This window comes from Lissotriton helveticus, chromosome 5_1 (genome assembly GCF_964261635.1).
Source record: "Lissotriton helveticus chromosome 5_1, aLisHel1.1, whole genome shotgun sequence".
NCBI lineage: Eukaryota > Metazoa > Chordata > Amphibia > Caudata > Salamandridae > Lissotriton > Lissotriton helveticus.
In genome coordinates, this window is record NC_136065.1 from 2056140960 (window position 1) to 2056163968 (window position 23009).

The 23009-nt window shown below is 42.7% G+C and overlaps 1 protein-coding gene across 1 annotated transcript in view; it reads right to left on the reverse strand.

Annotated features, from left to right (window-relative positions):
• LOC144756282 (uncharacterized) overlaps window positions 1-10188 on the reverse strand; it is a 444819-nt gene extending 434631 nt beyond the window's left edge. The window contains exon 1 of the mRNA XM_078645943.1: window positions 10131-10188. The gene's annotated coding sequence lies outside the window, so the exon portion shown is untranslated. The remainder of the gene's footprint in view (window positions 1-10130) is intronic.
• Window positions 10189-23009: the final 12821 nt, after the last annotated feature.

The following is a 23009-nucleotide window of genomic DNA, read 5'->3' on the forward strand; positions in this document are numbered from 1 at the left end:
GGATCTGACCGCAGCCTTTGATTGTGTTTCACATCAGAGGCTGTGGTCTATGATGAAGTAGATGGGTATAGATCCGTTGATAATTGTTTTTATCCATCAGTTGTATGCCAACGCATGCGTCCCGTATGGTAGGAAGGGGGAGTGTAAACGTTCTTTTAAAATCAAAAAAGGAGTAAGGCAGGGATGTGTTCTCACCTAATTTCTTTTCTCCATCTATACAAACTGGGTAGAGTCCGCCCTAACCGCCTTGCCTGCAGACGTGCCCAAATTGAATCCCACCCCCCTTCCTATCCTGGCGTACACTGACGATGCAGTACTGATGGCTAGAACAGGGATAGCCCTTCAACATCTAATTTTGGCCTATTCCACCTTTATGACCTCCCTTGACCTAAAAGTAAACAAATCTAAATCCTTCATAATTGTTGCAGGCGCACCTAGAGGGGAGAAATATCCGCACTTCCAGCTGGCAGGAAAGAAAACCGAGGAGGTAGACTTCATATCTAGGAGTCCTTTTTGATAAGAACCACTCATGGTCTAATTTGGTTACTGCTAGAGTCCAAGGCAAGGAAAGGAGTATTAATGCTATTAAAAGATCTGCTAAAAAGCTAGGAGGTTGTCTCCTGGACATAATCAAAAATATTTACACTGCAAAAACAAAGTCTGCAGCAACATATGGGGCAGGAGTGTGGGGGGTGGTTGATCCCAATCCATTACAGCAAGTAGAAGACAGCTTTTTTAAAAATGGAGTGTCCTTACCCCAATTAGTTCCAAACTATATAGTGCATCTTGAACTGGGGCTCCCTTACCTGACTGACAGTATAAGATTGGCACCAGTTCTGCTGTGGTTGTCAATATGGCAGAGGACCACAGTATATCTGACCCAAAGTATCATCAGAGAATGCTGCAAATTGGATCATTACAAGAGTATTGGGTGGTTAAACTATGTGGAGGATAAATTGAATGCTTTGGGGTTGGGAGATCTATTCCGAAACCCTCTCTCCTGTAGAAGGGTTACAAAGGGGAAAATAACAGAATTATTCACTAAGAGAGCAAATCATACTCGAAGGGAAAGCAAGCAATTACAAAACTCCTCTATTGCATATGACTTGGTTCCGGCTAGACCAGGGGAAGGTTTCCACTATCTCTGTCGTATTAACAAGGCGCTGCATAGATTTAATCTACTGCGCTTACGTATGAACATGATCCTGTTACTTTTAGGGTACCTAGAAAAGAGATATAAACTGGAAGATTTGCCAGCCGGCCCCTGCAATCACCTTGTTGTGCAGTCAGACCTCCACATCTTACTAATTTGCAAAAACTACTCTGATGAAAGGAAATTAATTATATATCCTCCCAATCCTGAGGTACCGTAAATTTAAACAGTGTTGGGTGGCTATTTATTTCTTAAAGGTCATTTTAGACCCATTTGTATGTTTCTCAGTAGCCTCATTTTTATGGGCCTGCCTTAGAAATAGAAAAATTGTGGCAAGGCACTCCATCAGCATTTGATTAACACAAATGGAGACTCAACACATTTTTTATTGTATGATTACTTAAAATCTTTTACAAAGCAGAGCAAATAGATACAAATTAAAAAAAGGGTAAAAATTGGATAGATAAAATCTAAAGGGGGGGGATTTAAGTAGCAAAGGTGCTATCATGGCCACCAGTACATAAGTATGGTTACTTTGTGCAAGAAAAAAATACATTTAGAATTAAAACACGTGTAGGATATAACATGCAGAGGGTGTACAAGGCAACGTCACCAAAAAGGGCTAAGAATCAGGAGTGCATAGGAATACTAGTGGTTGTCATAATAATTTACATTTGGATGTTGTATGTTTAGCTGTGCCCCTCTCAGACTGTTAAATGTCCTGTTATTAATAAAAGGTAGTGTAAACAATAAAAATATTAAAAATGCGATGCTGTGCAAATGCGAGTGCTGGTATTCCGTGAATCATAATTTATTTTAGTATCTATTCTCAGGCTGATCGTAAAGTAATTCCAGCAACCACATAAAACTTCCCAATTCGTGCGAGCTCCATCGGCACTATGGTGGTGTAGCTATGCCTTAGGGCCTCCTTGCATGTTCCTACGCCGTTTTGAATGAACATGGTTCTTAAATAGAAACGCCTTGGGGACAGCAAAGCAGGGCAACAGCAAATAATATGCTCCGCAGATTCTGAGTGGTATTGGCACAAACAACATCTAGTCCCACTTAACGACCAATTTTTCCAGTGAGCTCTATAATCTTGTATTGGCAACATTAAGAGCCTCACCATCATGACATTTTATAGAGCCTGCCTTCCCAGTCCTGCTTTTAGGTAGGGCTGGCATGCAGTTGTTTCATGTGATTAATAAGTCCTTCTGCAACCCGAAGAGTTCTAATCCGTTCTGGGTCTTATTGCCTCGAGATGTTCTTGCCACACTTTTTTACCAGGTTCTTTAGAATAAGCTTTGTTAATGGTGTGTCTGTTAAAAGATCAGCTGGTAATCCCCATGTTTTTTTGGCCATCAAGAAATACCTTGCCCAGCGACTGTTATTGTCTGTGAAAACCACCTGTAGTACTGCCCAGATTGTGCCCGTACATGCATTGGTCACATTATATTGAAATTTGACTACATATTTTTTGCATTCAACGTCCATTGCTGTGATGCTAAACCATAGACAAATCAGTGAACACCTAGTCGAATATGAGAGCTTGAAAACTTTTCTATAAGCCTGTGTATATAGGCCCTCCAATTTTTTGGTCAGCAAACCAGGGAAAACAAGGTGCCCATAGCTGAGTGTAGACATTAGCTTGGCTTGCATTACTCGTTGGATGCCCTCCATCGAGTGGCTTAGAAGCTTGTGGTGTAAGTTACACAGGCCATATGTGATCTTGGCTGCTTTTTCCTCCATTGCTTTAACCTGCTGTGTTGGTCTGCAGGTATCGGAGCATTGTACTCCCAAGTAGGTGTACTTGTTAGTCGTGACTATCCTTAGTGGGCCCAGCTGCCAAACCAATGATAATTTTTTTAGCTTGTGACCAAAGTTCAACACTTTTGTTATTGTTGCATTTTCTATGAGTTTATTTTCCATGTTATAGGAGTGTAGCATCTTAATGCCCTTTTCATTCCTATTTTTGCTTAATCCAATAAAACAAGATCATCCGCATACTGCATAATCGGAAGTCAGAGGTGGCCCAATTTGGGAGGAAAGATGTTTTTAAAAGTGCCTCTCCCAGATCTGCGGTGTATAAGTTGAACAGGGTGGGGGCGATCACACAGCCCTGTTTTAGCCCCCTGCCCATTAAGATCTTGGCTGTTGCACATGTGCGGGTAAGCTTAACGCGCACCCAGGTGCCAGTGTAGAGTGATAAAATGGCCGCAAGGAGTTACCTTAGTACCCCATTTAGCCAATTTTGCTCACAGTATGTTTCAATCAACCCTATCAAAGGCAGCACTGTAGTCCAGAAAACATGCATATAATGGGGGAGTGGTGGCCCCAGTTGCTTTGGTTGCCAGGTATGAAAGCGCAATGGCGTTATCCATGGTTGACGAGTTTGGCTGAAAGCCGGTAGGATATTGCGGAATTATATGTTTTTTTGTTATCCATGACTCTAGCTCTCTCAAGAGCACTTTAGCAAATGCCTTCCCTTCCACATCCAGTAGTGCAATCAACCTATAGTTCCCTGGGTCGGAGGCGTCCCCTTTTGTATGGATGGGTTGCAGGATGGAACCTTTCCAGGAATCCGGTACTGAGGAGATGTTATAGCAGTGATTGAATAAGCCCTGGATGGGGGGTGCCCAGGAACCACAATCTTCCTTGAAGATATACCCAGACAGCCCATTGGGCCCTGGCGCCCCGTCCTTCCTTATTCCGTGGAGGAAAGATAGAATTTCCCTTTCTGTTTGAAAGGGGTTCGCCGCGTCACTCTCTTCACATTGGTAGTCTTTTACTTCCACAATGTTTGCCATAGGTGTTTTTTGATCAACATATAGGCTAGTTGCATGAGTAACCCATTTATTAGCAGGTACCCCATTAGGGGTGTGGTGACCACCATTTAGGCCATTGACATGTCTCCAGAATTCTGTACTCTTGTTGGGTGCTAGTAGTGCATAAATATTTCTCCATTTTCCTCCATGCTAGTTTGTTTCAACTGCCAAGCAATTTTCTTATGCATTTTTCTTACTGGCTTCAAGAGTATTTTTGTCCGAATGGACTTTGCCCTCCTATGCTGTGACACTGCCAAACAGCACCTCCTTTTGCTCTCATTGAAGATTTTGTTGTCAGTGAAATTGAGTTGCCCCTGTTCCGTATATTTGCTATTATAAGTAAACTGCCTGTAGACAAGGCATTGGATAACAAAGCCATCATTTGTGACCAACTACTCTGTGGACCAGTTATGCAAATATTCTGTTTCCATTTATTATACTTTGCCCGGCTTATGGGGTCCCATATGATTTGTTTTATTGAAGCTGTTTCCTTATGTAGTTTGAGCATTTTGCCTGCAGTTAGATGTTCCTCATTCATCATACTGCTAGTATTAACAAGAACAGAGATTGGATGGTGAATCACTTCCAGCAGTGCACAGCACCTTATACTCTTCACATCTCCTCAATAAGTTCTTACTCAGGAAGATATAATCAAGTGTGGAGATGTTTTTAAATGTAGGTTGTGGAGTCAGTGTCAGCAGCCCTATATTATTCGCGGATTCCAGATTAAATTCATTATTACAGGCTTTCACAAGAATGTTAAAGTCCCCAGTGATAATACATTCGTGTCTTGGTTTCTCGTGGAGATATTCTGATCGATCTGATGTTTATGTTTTTATCCTTTATTTTTGGGTTGACATAAGATGAATTACTCCAATTGTGAACGGGATGCCCTCTAGTCCAAACCCGTTTATGGTTATGATCTGGTGAGTATGGGGGCCATTTCTCGATTTGTAATTGCTGATTTATTTTACAAATATCGAGATCCTGACGCTCAGTCTTGCAAAGATGTTTTTTTTGCTGGCCATTGCTGGAATAGCCTGGTAGCCTTTGATGTAATTGGCTGTTTCCATCCAAGTTTCCTTCAAACATAGAAGGTCTCCTGTCTTGAGGAATTCCATTGATTCTTTATTGGCCAGGATCAACTTAAGCCCTGCCACATTCCAACTTATTAGTCTGAACTTAGTACTTATTGTTGCCACTGTGGTGCATTTGTGTTTTTTTGTTTGAGCTCTCCCTGGTAGGCTGCGCTGTTGTAGTCAGTGTAAAGTTAGTATTTTTCTCTTACTAGGAATTTCCCCAACCCTTGGTTTGCAATGCTGTAGTAAGCCAGGCCCAATCTTCTTGTATGTTGACCTGAGGAGCTCTCACCTCCATGCAGTATCTGGTAGCAGTGCCCTTATATAGCTCAATTTCAATATTATTGTTTAATGTTTGGCTCGAATTTGATTTTGTACCCCTTAGTATGCTGCTCTGTGGATAAAGCACCTCTTGATTTTGTAGCCTCTGAAGTAGCTCTTGATTATGTAGCCTCTGAAGTAGCACTTGGGGGGTACTTTTCGGTTGGGCAGTTGTCTATCCGGATACCCCATTCCTTAAGTGTATCTGTTTCTGCCATAATGTTTTGAATGTCTGACTTGTTGAGCCACTTTGTTAGGGTCGACTCCTTATGGCCTATGCAGGTATATTCTTTAAAGTGCACTGCTTCAAGCTGGGCGGTTGTTAAATAGGCAAGTGAGGGTATACTCGTCAGAAGATACAGAATATTTGAGCGATTAAGAATATCACCTGAGTCCCTTGTCTCAAATTCAGGGGTGAAAATCAGCATGTGCTCCGCGTATGTCAGGAGATCTTTGGCCAAGTCATTTTCCACACCCTCATAGCTCGGCCCATGAGTTATTTGATCTGTGGACCTTGTTAGGCCATTATTCCAGCCAGACACAGCATTTACTTCCTTATCTGTTTTAGTGTTAGGATAAAAAGTTGCTCATACGTCTGGATAACACTAATTGGTCCCATAAATGTATTATAGTTCTAAACCTTGCCCCTAACAGATATTAGTATTTTTTTTACCCTATTTTAACTGATTTTACATGGTTTTATTCGAATTGTTCACTATGATCATGGCAAATTTGTTTAATCGTTTTTTAAATCTTGTTTATACAACTATATATTTGTGATGAAATTTGTATAATGTTTTATGCCTTTATGGTCTGTTTTATTAAAGATGGAATAAAGCAGTGCGAACTGAACTTAGTGTAGGAAGTGACAAGGGATCAAGGTAGTCAACAGGCCACTACAAAAAAGTGTGCATTTAGATATTTGTTTTGCTCAGCATATGAAGATGTACATGGGGTATGTTAACTTATAAGTCATGCTTAAGACAATGTACAGAAATTGTGTGACATCACTTTAGACAAACGAAAATTCTCATATCTTTTCTTTATCCATGCAGATCAATGCCCCTCAGAAGTGGGGCATTTGGAAGGCCATCACTAGGAAGCTGTGGTCTGTGAGGGTCTACAAACGCACAGTATACACTGCAGGAAGAGGTGGGAGGACTTACAGTGCTAGACCCAAAAGTCAGCTGAAGTCCAGATCGGCGAGTCCTCCCAACGTGTGAAGGTCGTGCCCCGCACACTGACCCCCATCCCAAAACCCCTAGTGCACTGAATTCTTGTGGTGGCTTATCTGGTGCTTGATGGGCAGATGACAGCTCAACAGCAGCAGCAACGGGGTAAGTTGTAGTGTGCGTTGAACATTTTAAGTAACAATTTTTAGTTACAGTAACTATTTTTGACATCTAAATAAAGGTTGACACATATCCAAATCCAACGCAGAAGAGTTTTTGAAGATGCAAGTTTGGCTCAAGGTGTATGATGAAGTGTTTAGTGCATGAATTTGTGGAAAAGGATCCCACCTACTTTGTGTTCACTACCAATGAACTGGTTTCATTAGACACATGCCTACCTAAACGACAGTTACTCATGAGTGTTTGTTTGGATGTAAGAGAGACAATTGTACGTAACAGGCCACTGATTCTTAATGTGTCAGGTGTGATAATCCTTTCCTGTTGTAAATGATCTAGTCTTGGCCCTAATTCAGGTGACATTGCATACAATGCAATCATGCCACATTGGATGTTCCAGACGTCACCGTGGTAAGTTGGTTTCATAAACATATGAGTGTGAAAGTGAGCTACATTTTCTAATGCCAATAGATTCAATGAGTAGATTATAGGCTCTATAATATTCAAAAAGTGCTGAGAATAATAAATAGATGTTAATTCCTGTTGCAAGTGACAGTTTTTGCAGGATGTCTTTCTCCTTCACAAGTGTGAAAGTAGGCCAGTCTGGTTTCTCATGAAAATCTGTGGGAGGCATAAACGTTTAAGAACAATACAGACAGAAATGTGTACACATTGGTGACTTTGTAACAGGTCAAAAAAGCCATTGATCATTGCCCTTTCTTGTGTCTAGAAGGTAAATCTATGATGGGGCCAAAGGGAATACTTACAACGCCTTTTGGTGATTGAATGTACCCGCACATGTACAAAGTGGTTTCCCATCTTGGAAACAAAGAATCAGGCCTAATTTATGACTCATTAGTCAAAAGTAGAGATCTATCAAGGTGTAATATGCTTCATATTGTGGGTTACCTTTGCTCTTAGAAGTGATCAATGATATATGTATCAGTGTATGTACTATTACTGCGATGTTGTACCAATTTTCACTTAGAGTGTCAGCCACCATATTTTGTGACAACAGTTTTTACACTAGTAAACGTTTTACCACTGACTAGAGAGATGCCTGAGTCAAATGCGAAATGTTCATGTTATGTACTGGAGTGTATTAACATTGTATCAAAGCCTATTAATTTCCTTATGCTGTGGAATTAAAATCGATCCAGCCTACAGAGTGTTAAAAATGAATCTTCTCACCATAGGTATCAACATGGTGCATGAGCCATTGTTAAACTATTTCAGTGCAAGATGCACATAGTAATTTGGACATTTGAGTCTGACATACACTTGAATAACTTGGAGTAAGTGCTAGCATTATAAAAGACTAACACAAAGCAAACAGGCTTTCAGTGCATACACATTTTGGTTCAACATTGCAGTATTAGATGACACACAATGATACATGTATTCCTTTTTGTGAATGCAAAAGATGCTGAACTTTTGGCCTTGTAAATATAGTGTTCAAAGGGGTTTTAGGTTGATATATTAATGCTGAACTAAGTTCATTATTCTATGCAACATAGGCCAAACATTCAGACAGTTTCTGTAGAAATATAATGGACAATATCGTCCATGATATTGGAGCTATCATGTGTAATGACCCTACAGCAGCGTTTCTGGCTCTGGACTTCTCCCTGACCGTGGCCTTGCAACCTGCCCAACCTCCTGTCCTACCTCCCATCCCCTCCCCATCCTCATGCCTCATGCCTAGCCCTGATCAAAGCACAAACAAACATTCACATGCAGACACTCCAACAGACCAAATCAGCGCGCACACACACACACCCACACCCACACACAAATGAAAACAGAGGCACACTGACAAACATGCTTCCACCTCACCCACCACCAAGGACACTCTCACCACCCCCCTACATTGACACATCCAATGACAGCACACCCACCAATACAGACACATTTCCCACCCCCTCCACTGACAGTGCACCCTCCACCAAATACACATTCCCCACCCCCTCCATTGACACACTCACTGGCACTGCACCCACCACCACAGACACATTACCAACACCCTCCACCAGCACACTGACGGAAACCACACCAAACACCACGCATACATGCACCACCCCCTCTACATGTACTACACCCACACCCTGCATCTCCATACCACACAGAACCACACACACATTAGAAAGCATACCTCAGAAATACAAATGCTAAAACTCACCCACACAACACACCTAGCAAATGACAGACCACAAAACACTAAACACATACACCAGAACCACAGGCACCTTCACCCTCAACATACACAGCAGGCATGTCCACTCCCTCTCCCTCCCAAACTTCAACACATCCCACCCTTTTTCCCCGAGAGGATGTCCTGTTTATGCTTGCCATAATTCCTTCCAAATCCCACCCACCCCCAAATTAAAGAAACCCCTCCCCAACCCCCTCCAGAGACTATCCTTTAAACAAAGAAACATACTCTTCAGAAAACAAAACCCACCCCAAACCCAAAGGTTCTGCTAAAAAAATGAATAAAAGCTCCCCTGCCAAAACCCTACCCCCCTCCCAAACGTGCAAGAGACTCATTGACTTTGGACAGGCAGTTTGCTGATTTAATTTTGAGAGAATTGTCAGTTTTCCATATGAATATTTTATTTTATTTTCACCAAGTTTGTTGTGTCGGTATTGTTAATCTGCAATTGTTTGATTCCTAGCAATGTTTCTAACTAAAATGTGAAATACTTCTTTTTCTTTACCATGGTGGCATGTACTCTTGCTAGATTAGTCAATGTGTGGTTGCATACACTGGTTAAGATAGTATGTGATGGCCATTTGATGTAGGTCAGGCTTTTATCCTAGTAAGTGTCACTTGCACCAACTAATTGATGTTGAAATTGTTTTTATCATTGTGTTGCTTTAGGTGTGTTTGTTTGACCTTGATTCCAGCTCAGTCTGAGCACATATGCCTTACACCTTATCAGGTATTGCGACTATTGGATTGGGAGATGGTACTAGACTTGCAGTAGACAGAGGGTAAGGTTTCATGGAGGTATATGTTGGTAACTTACAGATTGAAACTGACATTGATTTTAGTGCTAACGAATAAGGTAAAGGTGCTAGCTTGTGTAGTGCAAATTGTACATCATGTTTCATGATACTAATCATAATGTGTGTTGCACGTGTTTTTGATGTTACATTTTACTAACTTTTTCAAACACACCTGTAGTGTTTTTTGGTTTGTTATACTTTGTTGTGCAAGTGTTCATTTTTTAAAGGCATCTTGTCCGAATATTTATTTCCAATATGCTGAATTAGGTGTGTTTCTTGAAATGTCTTAAATGCCAACATTTCAGACATATGCATTGCACATTGGCATGCTACTGCTTGTAAGTACGATTTTCTAAAGCAAGGTTACAGAACTTAAGGTAAAGGTGTTGCTTACTGTCAATTCCGTCCATGATGTCGTTGATTTTCTTCGTCATCAATCAGCAGGATCAGGTGCACCAACTTGTAAATTGGGGTCATGGCTGTGAAGGAGAGTAGACATGAGTAAAGGTAAGTTTGTGCCTGATATCCATCCCAAACTGCCAACTCAGGAGTGGCAGCTAAACCGCCACAGTCACGTTGGCAGGAAGGCACATTGTGGTTGGCTGGGCAGTGAACGTGGTGGTCTGTCCTCTGACAGATGCTTTGGCCTATTGTGCCGTTGACGCACGCAAACATCCCTGGTGTTGTCAGCAAGACCGCAACGGTCTTTACTCTGTCAAACCACCAGCATTGTAATAGATTGAGTAGACCACCAGGTAGGCGGGCGGTAAGACCGCCTAAAATGCCCACTCCATCGCGGTCCGCCAACATCTAATTCAGGCCCTTTGGTACAGAACATGGGTAATCTTGCACGGATGGAGAAGGTTTTGTTCAAACTATAAGATCAAGTGTATAGCTTTAACTCAATATGAGTAGAATTCCTAAAAATGTATGTCTGATAGGTAATGTCTGATTTAAGTTAAAACTTAATTACTTAAAATGTTTGATAAAAATATAGAACTAGATTTTCTTGTGTCTTTCATACTCATGATTGGGGAAATCTAGTTATTATAGATCATTGTTACATGTTAAAGTTGTACTTTGTAAAATAAATATTCACAGATGCTCAGCCACGTCATACGGTGTCAAAATTAAAATGCCTTTAATTAAAATGAATGTTATTATTCTCTCTAGCTTAATGAATTGAAGCTGTACTTGGTGTTTAGATTTGTATTCAAATTTGTGTTGCATCTTACTATTCAAAATAATATTTCCTGACAATAAAAAGTGAATAACCAGCCACTGAGACAAATTTAGCCATTTCACTAATCCCTTTTTTACGCACAGTGAGCTACTAGTGCACACCTTCAATAAAAAGAAAATGGTTCCTCTACAAGTACTTCTGGAGCCCTTAGGAAAATTCCCTGACTCCGCTGGCCAGGGAAACTTAGCCTTTTGAAATAGCTATGCTGGCGGCTGGGTGGCAGTTAGCTGCCAACCCCATGGTCACTGAACTAGAGAACATGCAATGTTCACTTCATTGCCCTTCACCCAGGCTCTGTGTTCACTGGGTTGTGTTTCAAAGTCAGCCCACAGGACATACAGAAGAGTGTGTTAGAGTTCTTTGCTTGGGGTCAAGGTAGTTTAGGAGGGTTGGCTTTATTGTTTGGTAGTAGGCAGATTCAAGCTATACCTCCAACCTTACCACTGGTTAAAGTATCATTATGCCCCTTTGCTACTTAAAAGGAGGGGGTGGGGAGGTCAACCAGAAATTCTGTTACATATTCTGGAGACAAAGGGACATATGTATGAGGGAATTGCCCACCAGAACATCACTTTTTTCGATGTTATGGTGGCGCAATGCCCTGCACCATATTTACAAAGTGGGATTAAGCCAATTTCATTGCTTAACGCCGCTTTGTAAACATGGTACCCTTTCAAAGGGGCGTGTAATGGGCGTTGCATCGCAATACCCATTGCTTTTTGACACTGCCCCAGATTTACAAGGATGTGTAAATCTGAAGCAGCACCAAAAACTAATGCCATGCAAAAGCTGGCATTAGATTGGCGCAATGAGAAGAAATACATTTATTTCTTCTCTTTTTTGGTTTTTCTATGCGTGCTGCATTCCGCAGCACACATAGAAAGAGCAAAACACCATTAATGATTATTTTTGTGCAAAAAGTGCCCCTTCTTGCACAAAACTAATCATTAACTAATGGCGATTTTCTACTTCCATGTGTGTTGCAGAATTAAGCACACATAGAAGTAGCAAATCACTATTATTGATTGTTTATGTGCAGATAGGTACACCTACCTGCACATAAACAATAATCCCTGCAATGCAGAAACCATTGCACTATGGCGCAAGGGTGTCTGTGTTGGTGATAGGCAGCTTTTTCTAGTGCCAGGTCTAGGGAAAATTCAGGTGTGGGTCGTATTTTTGTAAATACAGTGCATCCCTGCATTTTGGAAATGAAGCAGAGCTGCATAATTTCTCAAAGTGCCACCCTTCGATACTTATACCCAGGCCCCAAAGTTTTAAACTTAGATGGCTACAGTTTTGGAAATCACTCAATCGTTTTTGAACGTAAATACTTCCATACCAAAAACTAACAAACCAACAAATTAGAAGTTAATAATTGACTGAGATGCAAGGAAGAATGTACTACTTTGTCTAATTCAGAGAGCAAAATACACAAACGTCAAAGCAGACAATTTTCTGGTGAGCACAAGAAGTGGAGGTATATACTATTGAAGATACTAAATGGAAAGGAACTAGACATCCTATCTCAACTCAAAATACAACCACAATACAATGGAAGTCTTTAACTTCAGGTTCACATCTTTGGAGGTATTTTTGTCTTTTTATGAACATAAAATATCCAAAAATAGGTTCAACACAGGAATAAATTATAAGAGACAATGGTGGATGGCCTACCCAACACCTAAAACATACATTAGTAAAATGATTATCTTCACTGCTTTTTAGGGTTGGAGCTCAAACAATTGATATTTGAATTCCTCAACATTAGGGTAGCATGGAAAGTATCACTAAAGGATCATAGTTGAGACATGAGATGAACTGCATAGTGTTTCTGAACCCACTCTCTGTCTCACACCTACCTCTTTGTTTGTGCCGGATGGTTACGCCACCCGGCTCTATTACCATTAACCTTTGTCAGGAGTCGTTCCACAATACCCAGATTGTTCCTGGATCGTGGAAGCTAAGTTACTTCATGGTCATTGTAGTAGGTAACATTGAGGTGTGCATGTTATGCTGTATGATGGGCTGTTTTTGACAACCTGGACATGAGGATACAGAGGCGACAATTTGGCAGTTTTACTAGAACAGATAAAACGTGGCAGGAAAGGAATAGGGGATCAGGAAGTTCAGGGTTCTCGTGCAGAAGTGACACAAACGGTGGGGCTGGAAGTTGGGTGAATTCCGGAAACATCATGGCAGCACTTACATGATGAATTGCTCCATTCCACTGTGGCAAAAGGTAAGAAAAAAAACTTTCTTCTTTACTAATCTTCATGGTCCCTGAGTTATTAGACCTCTTGTGTATGTATATAAGTATTTATAAAACCTGACTTGGCTGCAAAGAAATGGAGCAATATACAGAGGAAGGGAAATGGATAATGTAGTTCTTTTAATAAAAGAACAGCCTTGTCTCTTTGTAAGTGGGGATGCTGTTCATAAGGCATCTGTGAAGAGGATTAATTCATATTTACTACAAGTGAATCCTATAGTCCTTAGAGATGGGTGTCTTCCGCTGCTTCCTGGAATGGAGGAGTGATGTTGCTTGACCTGCCATTGAGCAGCCTAAAGTCTGGTTTCACCCACAGGCAGTCTCTGCCTTAGGGGGAAGTTTATTGCCATATTAAATTCTCTTTCTATTGTGTTGGCTCCCCGCATGCTCATAGGCCAACGAACAAAGGGAGAGAAAACTGGACAGATCCTGAGGGCCATGTCTCCGTAGACAGGTGGAGTGATGGGTTCAAGCACAGCAGAATGTTTACATAACATTATGCTGCTGGGCAGTTTATACTTGCTGGGTGTCAGGTTGTGGAATTTAAGGAACTGCTTAGATGTCTGTGTGTCTCATGCGTGCGGAAACGGTACCACACATCTGCTCATACTAGGGTCCTTTCAGCAGAGGAAGGACTGATGGTCATCATGGAGTGCCAGTCCTGTCTGGATTGAAGCTGTGTGGCTGTGGAGAATGTGCAGCACAGCAGTAAGCTAGCGATAAACTACAATTCCCAGCAGACAGCAAAATCGTGACTTCTATAGAGAGCCATCTTGCATTATCGGGTATAACTTTTGTGTTGTTGTTAATAAATATTTTGAACTATTCCGTGAACATTTGTCTGAACACTTAATACTTGAGTTACATATTATGCTGAGGCTTGCTTGTGAAGAAACAGGAAGGATTCTTATGTTATGCATATAATGTATTTGTATACATAAATAGTGTAAAAAGGGGGAAAGAAACTGGAGGAAAAATTATGACCCAACTGCAAAAAGCCTCTACATAAAATACAGGAATATCTATTTTGCAAACATTAAAATTACCAAAAGGGATTATTACTCAAACCTCATTCAGGAAGCCCACCAAAGACAGAAATCTGTCTTTTCTATAGTAAAATCTTTCGCCCATCCGACAATTTTGAAACAAGAAATCTCTCCATCTCAAATCCTCTGCGATCAGATCGCCAATTACTTTGATGACAAAATAAAACGATTACAGGAAGATTTTCCATCCACTGCGCATTCCAGTAGAGCGAGTATAAGTGGTCCAGTTCCTTCCTTGCCGTATACCATCGGCATGTTTAAGCCTGTTACCCTCGCACAAACACATGAAGTCATCATGTCCTGTAAATCAGGATCTCCATCTGATGCCTGCCCGCCCTTTATTCTTCACCAGATAGTTGAGGTAGTGAACCCCATAATAAATCAAATAGTGAATGAATCACTTAGCTCCGGGATCGTTCCTCGGGATTGGCAAAAAGCCAGTCAAACCCCTGATGAAAAAGCAAAATAAAAATCATTCAGACTTTTCTAACCTTCGTCCCATATCTCTGCTCCCAGTTCTTGGTAAAATTACCGAGTACATGGTCCACCAAGAACTGTCAAACTTGGAGGGAGGAGCCAAGATGGCGATCGGAACAGTCGCATGAACGCATCGCTCTGAGGTCCCTTCCTCCCCGCTCGCCTATCCTGTCAATAATCCTGACCGAGGCTTCGTGATTTCTGTTGTGGGAGAAAAACGCTCACTTACCGTCTGATTTTGGGGCTCCGTCGTGCCGGGACTCCTGAGATCTGCCCCGGTCGGCTTGCTGGCCTTCCCGGCCCCGGCGCCGGGGCCTCGAGTGCAGTGCCCGCCCGGCAGTGTTCGGAGTGTTGGCAGCCCTGTTTCGGAAGAGAAGCCGGTTGATGTGAGCCTGGGAGCTGAGAGCCGGGAGTGATGGAACGGACCCGCTCCCAATAGTGGGTTGTCCCGTATACCCGAGCGCTGGTGAGTCGGAGAGGGGCCGTGTTGCCCGGTCCCCCTTGGGTGTGACGCCCCCTCATGTTGATGGTCCCGTCTGGGAGCCGGCGCTTGGCTCCCGGAGGGCTGCGGGGAGCACGTCCGGCCTTCTGGTGACTCTCCTTTCCGTGCCAGGTGCCGACCGCCGCTGATCGACTGTGGGACCCGCTGTCTCTGGCGGTCGGACGTGACTCGGAGATGGAGGGGACGGTGGCAGAGAACGATGTTGTTAAGATGGCGGACGACCACCTGAATTGCATCCCTCCTGGAGACGGAGACGTTGCTGCATTCGAAACTTCCGGCCCTCGGCTGCATGAGTCGGTGTTTACACGTAGTCATGTACTGGCTGCACTGGGCCACCTGCGGACTGCTTTGCTTCTGAACTCCCGAGACTTGGAGGTGCGGATTGCTGCCGTTGTCGGTCCGCCATGTTGTGGTATGGTGGCTTCCCTCCGAGTTGCTACCATCGCATCTCCTCCGGTTGTTGTGCCGGGATCCCCGGATGATTCTACGATTTCGAGGGTGCAAATGGACCGGGCACCTGTGCTGCACTGCCTTCCTTATCCTGTGCCTTCCTCTCCAGGCTTGGCAGACCTGCTTTTGGACCTGGCCTCCTTGATGTTCGGCGTATGGTTGCACTCAGATGGCCGCCATGTATCGTTGGCTGCTTCTTGGTTGCCGGGACAATGTTGTGCGATGGTGCCACCTGACTTGCCTGGCTGGTGTGGATTTTTTCTGTCGGACTGTCTCTTGACTACAAGACCGTTTAGCAGTTCTACTATTCACAGGAGTGGCCAGGGGTGATCTCGCTTGGCTCCTGGCGGGACTTCTTCCTAGTGGATGGCGACTTTGGGACCCATTTTGTAAGACGGCAGCTGTTTTCATCCTGTGCAATGGCTCTCTGTGTTTTCTCTGGCCTCGGTCTTTATGCTTTTGGCTGCGGGGATGGAGGGGTCCGGGTGTTAGCTCCTCTCCTCATTCTTATTCTTATTCTTTTTCTTTTACGTTTCCTTCCTTTCTTTATTCCTTTTTTCGGGTGACTCTGGGGCGACAGGCACGCTGTTAGTGGGGTAGGCCATAGCGATTACGGTGATGTAGGGTGGTGGGTGATGGGGGGGGTTTGTTATTTTAGTTTGTTTTGTTCTATGGTCCCTTTTTTTTTTTCTCCTTTTTCTCTAAGGGGTTGGCTGTGTCTCTTCTTTCTTTTTCCGTCCTTCATCTATCCGGCGTCCGCACATGCTTTTCTTTATGGTCTACAGTGGGTGGGCTCATTACACGACATCTCGTTAACTGCATGTTATTGTTTGACCCCTACTCCTGGCCTGCCTTCGGCGGGCATTGGGTGTATTTGGCCCCGTCACTCCTGATTGCTTTCTGCTTGTACGGAGGGGCATACCTCTCCCGTCTCTTTGGTCTGACTGAGTTGTGTGACGCCTTTGTTGATATAGCCGCTGCCCCCTCTCTTTATTATAAAACTTATAAAAATCTAACCTCTTTTATCCTAGCGCTTTCTTGTGTTGCGATCACGTCTTTTGGTTATGTTGTGCCTCTTCCTTGTATCGTGCACACCTAAACTGCTATGTTTTGATATCCTGCTTTTGCGGACGGCCCCTGTGGTTGTAGGCCCGCGCGTGTATTGCTCTGATTGCTTAATAAAGGTTTTTTTTTTTTTAAAACGGTTGAAACGGCCAGGAATCTGAGCATTCTTTTTGATTAGTTGCTATCTTTTGACCACCAAGTAAGGAGTTTAGCAGGTAGCTGTTTTAATATAATCAAATCATTGAAAAAATTATTTGATTTTCTTCCCATTGAGTCAAGAAAGTCTGTGGCTGTGGCCCTTATACTTTCCCGCCTTGACTATTGTAATGGTCTAATGGCTGGAGTAAAAAAACTGACATTAAAAAAACTACAAAGTGTCCAACATGCAGCGGCCCGCCTGGTATTGAAACTGCCCAGAAAATCCTCGGCCTCTGCGGCCCTCAGGAAACTACACTGGCTCCCTCTCCATAAAAGGATTCTTTTCAAAATCCTGTTGACCTCTTTCAGAGCATTAAACAACATAGGCCCTAAGTATCTCTCAAAAAGATACTCACGCTACTGTCCCACCAGAGTTCTGACATCAGCCGGCGGTAACCTAGCTAACATCCCCACCTTTCACTACAGAACTAAAGGGGGTAAAACCCTAACCGGCTTGGCTTCCAAGGCTTCGAATGGGATGCCAAGGGAGTTAAGGCTACTTGATCGAGAAGTTTCTTTCCGTAATCAACTCAAAACCTGGCTTTTTAATCTGTCAGATGCTTATGTACTGGCTGCCATCTAGCTCTCACTTCTGTTGAATTCCTCTCCCCATAGCGCCAGGATGCTCCTTTCGGACCGGCAGTTCGCGCTCTACAAATTCCAAAATAACATTAACATAATTTGAGTTCCAGAATGCACGTAGAGTTGCTAAGAATGGGGAACAACAAATAAAAACAGAATTGGTTGGTTTACAGTTCTACAGAAGTAGAAACTAACGCATCATCCTCAAGAGAGTAGTCACTCAAAACAAAAGTGGTAGTGCACTTGTATAATTGGGATACTTATTTTTCAAATGCTTGGCTTTCAGGAATAATCAGTTCTACATCAAAGTACAGAGAGTTGGTGTTGTACCTGGCCCTTTTTGAAGGATCACCCTCAGCATTTTGCCTTCTGTCGCTGAACCCGTTTTGGTTGGCATTAGGACTTTGTGCACTATTTTCTTGCGAACCAGTGGTAAAGTGATTGTGCTCTCTCCATAAAACATGGTACGATTGGCATCTAATTGATTGATACATATAATTTACATATAAGTCCTAAATAATTGGTACTACATGTTCCAGAGGCCTGTATATTTAACGTTACTAGTGGACGCCTTAGAAAAAACCTTAGATAAAACCACAGGAGTATGACTCATAACCAAATTGAGGTCTGTTTAAGTATACGACAAAAAACAACGGGCCCGATTCACAAAACTAACTTAAGACAAAGGGGCACATGCATCATTGGTTTTTGCATTCGCAAACGGTGCGAATCGCAAAATAATGCAAAAACCTTTTTTGGGATGCATCATTTTTTTTCCATTTTTCGCTATGCAGGATTTTTTTTAAATTGCTAATTCGCAATTAGGAAGAGGAAAATTACCATGAAGTAAACCTTCATGGTAATTTGCGAAAAGTTTCAAAAATGCACAAAAGTGCATTTTTGAAACTTATATTTTACACACACACATGCCCTTGGGACATGCGTGTGAGTAAAAAGTACTTACGTGACATTTCAGGGGTGCGGGGGGGGGGTCCTCTGGACCCCCCCCCCTGCACCCTTGAAATTGCATTCTCATTTTGCGATTCCTTAATTGCGAATTCGCAAAATGAGAATGCCTTCCCATTGATTCCTATGGGCCTCTAGGCCCATAGGAATCATTGTAATGAGATTCCTTAATTGCGATTCGCAATTAAAGAATCGCAAATAAAGAAAATTAAGGAATCGCAAAAACTTTTGCAATTTCTTGATGCATAGGATTTGGCATTTCCTAAATTGCGATTCCTTAATTTTCGCAATTTAGGAATCGCAAATTCCTACAATGATGCATGTGGGCCAAAATCCTAAACTTACATCCATTTCGGTATTCACAGAAGTTAGGAGTCCTAACTTTACCAGTATGTAAAATACATTATGAGGAAGGAAGGAGGGAGACTCAGGACAAGTTGTTCAAATGCATTATATTTAAAAAGTAGGATATGTGTTCATACGTTTTATATGTCCTGGCAGTTAAAAACTCCTAAAGTTGTTTTTCGCCTGCTGTAAGGCCTATCTCTCCCATTGACTAACATGTGGTTACCTTATTACATTTAATAAGTGCTGACGTTAGATTCGGAGTTGATATAACTATACTGTTTACATTCAATTCAATTGTAATTTAAAATCCTCTTTAATGGTGAAGTCGGATCTTGAGTTACAATTCTGAAAATGCCAAATTTAGAAAGTTGCCATTTTCTTGTTCCATCCAACTGTGCCTTCTGTTGGTTTTCTTGGTTACATGACTGTGACTGGCTCTGCTTTTGCGGTAAGTGTATTGCTTCCCGACAGTAACATATAGAGGGCGTAGGTGTGGACAGTTTGGGGCATCCTGACAGGATGACTGGCGAGGGCCTATACTCAGCCCTACTTACACTTAAAAGGGATTTGCCTTCTCACACAAAGAAACCTTCCACCAAGTTTGCCCTACCTTTTGTCATCCCCAGAGAGTTTGGAGCCTTGACTGAGGAAGGGAAAGACCTTTCCAGAACCAGATGTGTGGGTAGCATACAAAAAGGCTGGCACCAGGTATAAATACTGGACCTTCAGAGCCACTCATCAGAATACTCCTGGACCTGTGGAAGTTACAGAAGACGGACTGCCCATCTGCTTGAAGGACTGCCTTGCTATTTGAGAAGGGAGACTGAATATGCTTGCCTTCATCCCAGGCACGCCAGAGTGAATCCAAGGGTCCGGTTGCTGACCTTCTTTGTGAGCTACAGAAACACAACAAGCTTCAGAGGTCTTCCTGCAACTGCCCAGATGACCTGCTGCAACTGCATCTGCCTGACCTCCGCTAGAGTGAATCGAGAACCCCAGGAGGTACTTTCCCAGGTCCTATACCCTTGGCTAGCATCAGAATGTGCGTCTCCTGAAGAATAGTTGAAAATCCTGATGTTTGGGTTTCTCACGACTGCAAACTGGCCCGCTTGCGCTAAGCTTTTGCCGCCCACAATGACTGCCAATGTGAAGTTCCGGTGAGACCAGCTCTTCGCTATGACGAAGAAAGTCCACAGCGACCGGCAACATGTGAGCTGCACTTTACCCAACAGCCACGATAGCCTGCAACGTTTGCCAGTGTGAAGCTACAGTACCAACGATCCTATCCTCTTTTCGCACTACATCGATGAACATCTGCAATGCCCAACCTGCTCTTCACACTACAGCGACGATGTCCGTGATGCTAAGACATCTCCTTGTGGTGTCCTCCAACATGAACAAAACTCTTTGCACCAGACTTAGAATGTAATGTTTCAGCGGGGCTATCCTGGTCACTGTACCCAACCCATGCTCCATCATTGTTGGCCTGAACTTGTGACTTTCCCCCAGTCTAGCTCGACCCATTGACTGTCAGTGGTGCTTTGTACCTTTAGGTGCTATTGTCACAAAAAACATTCAAATTGAATATCGCTGGTTACACTGATTGGAGTTTTGTTCTGGTATCACTTTATTTATTACAACTTACTCTATTTTACTAAATTGCTTTGGCATTTTTCTTGCGTTGTTTTTCTCACTTTATTGATGCTTGCATGCTGCATAAATACTTTACACATTGCCTATAAGATAAGCCTGACTGTTTTTGTGCCAGGATACTAGAGAGCACAGGTCAATTTAGTGACTGAGAAGGATTGTGGTTGTTATCTGAGTGGGGGTTACCCCATCCAAATACCCAATTTCTTGCAGTTGGTTACAAAGATATTGCTAAGTTCTATCAATTACAGTTAATCATAGCACCCTTAATGACAAGTTACTTAAGACATCTCTTTGTCTTGTTGGTATACATTATGTCCTGCACATCTCCTTTGCCAGCAGAAGTGACAACATAGAGTGGTGGAATTCTGCATCTCTAAGTTCTTCTCATTCCCCTTTGCATGCTTCTTCCACTGGCCCTCATATCTCTGTCCATGTGGGCACTGGTGGGGGTGGTGAGCGAGGGAAAAGAGAATTGCTTTAATTCGATTCTTCAGAAAAAGTGGAACAGGACACAGGGGTATCGTTGTAATAAAAATGTTTATTAGAAACTTTAATAATTGAGCTAATTACTGTATTTGTTTGGGAGAAGCTAGTCAATCACCTTCAAAAGCAGTGTGGAAATTTGTAGGTGTGTATGTGGGTGGGAAGTGTTACTCTCTGTATTACCATTGTGCAAACATGTTACTATGAATGCACAGCTGGCTCCAGAATGGAAGAGACTGCATGCCCTATCTGAGTTTTACTCAGGAGTATACCCACTCACCTCAGACTTTCAGTCATGCTCGTTTCCCAAACTTGACCATCATTTAAGGCTTCAAAAGCTTCATCAGGAGATGAAATTATGGCCAGAGTTGATAAGATGTGCATGACTAGACTGGTATGGGGTGGCTGCACCCAGTCTCATCAGTGCTCTGCGAGTCAATATTAGGGTTCCACGATTTGCCTTGCTGTGAACTGGGAGCCAGTCACAGCATTCCAGTGCTGTCCAATGGATGGAGCAGTTACCTCATCAACATGGAAACTATCCATGTACTTCATCAAGGGTTCAAAGGTCTTGTGGTAGGGCCTTGCTGCATATTTGGAGTGTGTGCAGGACCCTGACATGAGGAGAGAGCTCCTGGCTCAGGGATGGCATGGCCAGTTCCATTACACTGTTTTAGAAACCTCTAGCACAGAGTTAGAGCTACAAGAGTATGTGCCATATGGATCAAGGAACCATTTTGCGATTCTGTAATAGCGATTTTTAAGAAATCGCTATTTCAGAATCGCAAAATGGTATGTATCAAGAAAAATGCAATTGTTTAGCAATTTCTTGATATTCCTTAATTGCGAATTCGCAATGAATGAATACTTTCCCATTCATTGCTATGGGCCAGGAGGCCCATAGGAAGGAATGGGAATTTTCTCTCAATTTACGATTCCCAATTTGCTAATCGCAAATTGAGAATAATTTCAAAGGTGCAGGGGTGTCCAAAGGACACCCTGTTGCACCCCTGAAATAAGCATAGGTGCACATATGGTGCACATACATGCCCTAAGGGCATGTATGTGCGTCACATGGCACTTTGAAAAATGCAAAAATGTGAATTTTTCAAGGAATTCGCAACTTACCACCAACTAGAAGTTGGTGGTAATTTGCGATTCCTTAAGGCCATTTAGCAATTTTTTTTGCCTTCTTACATTGCATTTAAGGAATCGCAAATTTTGCAATTCCTTAAATGCAATCGCAAAATAAGGAATCGCAAATTTTGCAATTCCTTATTTTGCATCGGGATTTCCTTCATACATATCAATTTGCTAATTCGCATTCGCAAAAGGCCGAAATTCTGTGAATTTCAGCCTTTGCGAATGCGAATTTCAATGATACATATGGCCCTATATATATTAAAAATTGCAAGGCTGATAGACTCTCTGCATCAAAGTACATCTCAGGCTGACTGTCACAAATTCTTGGAGACCACTTACATGCAACAAAAGTAAGTGATATTTCAATCCAAACCAGCCTCTCCAATTCCATTCCCTCTCTTGATACAGTACTATCAATTAGTTTGCTGCAGTAAGTAAAATTAGACATATAATAGGGATTACTGAACTCCATGTTTAAAGATTTTTCCTAAGCTTTGGGGAGAGGAACACAGAATTTTCAAGACCAAATGGAACTTGCAATTATCAATCAATCAATAATTTGTAGAGCACGCTACTCACCCGTGAGGGTCTCAAGGAGCTAAGGGGTTGGGGGAAGCAGCTACTGGTCGTGAGAAGTCTCCTGAAGGTCAGCAGGTCCTGGGTCTGACGCAGGTGGGCGGGGAGGGTGTTCCATGTCTTGGCGGCGAGGTGGGAGAATGATCTGCCGCCGGTAATCGTTCGGTGGATGCGTGGGACGGTGGCCAGGTTGGCAGAGCAAAGCTGGCGGTTGTGGGTGTAGAAGGACATTTGTTCGTTGAGGTACGCAGGTCCGGCGTTGTGAAGTG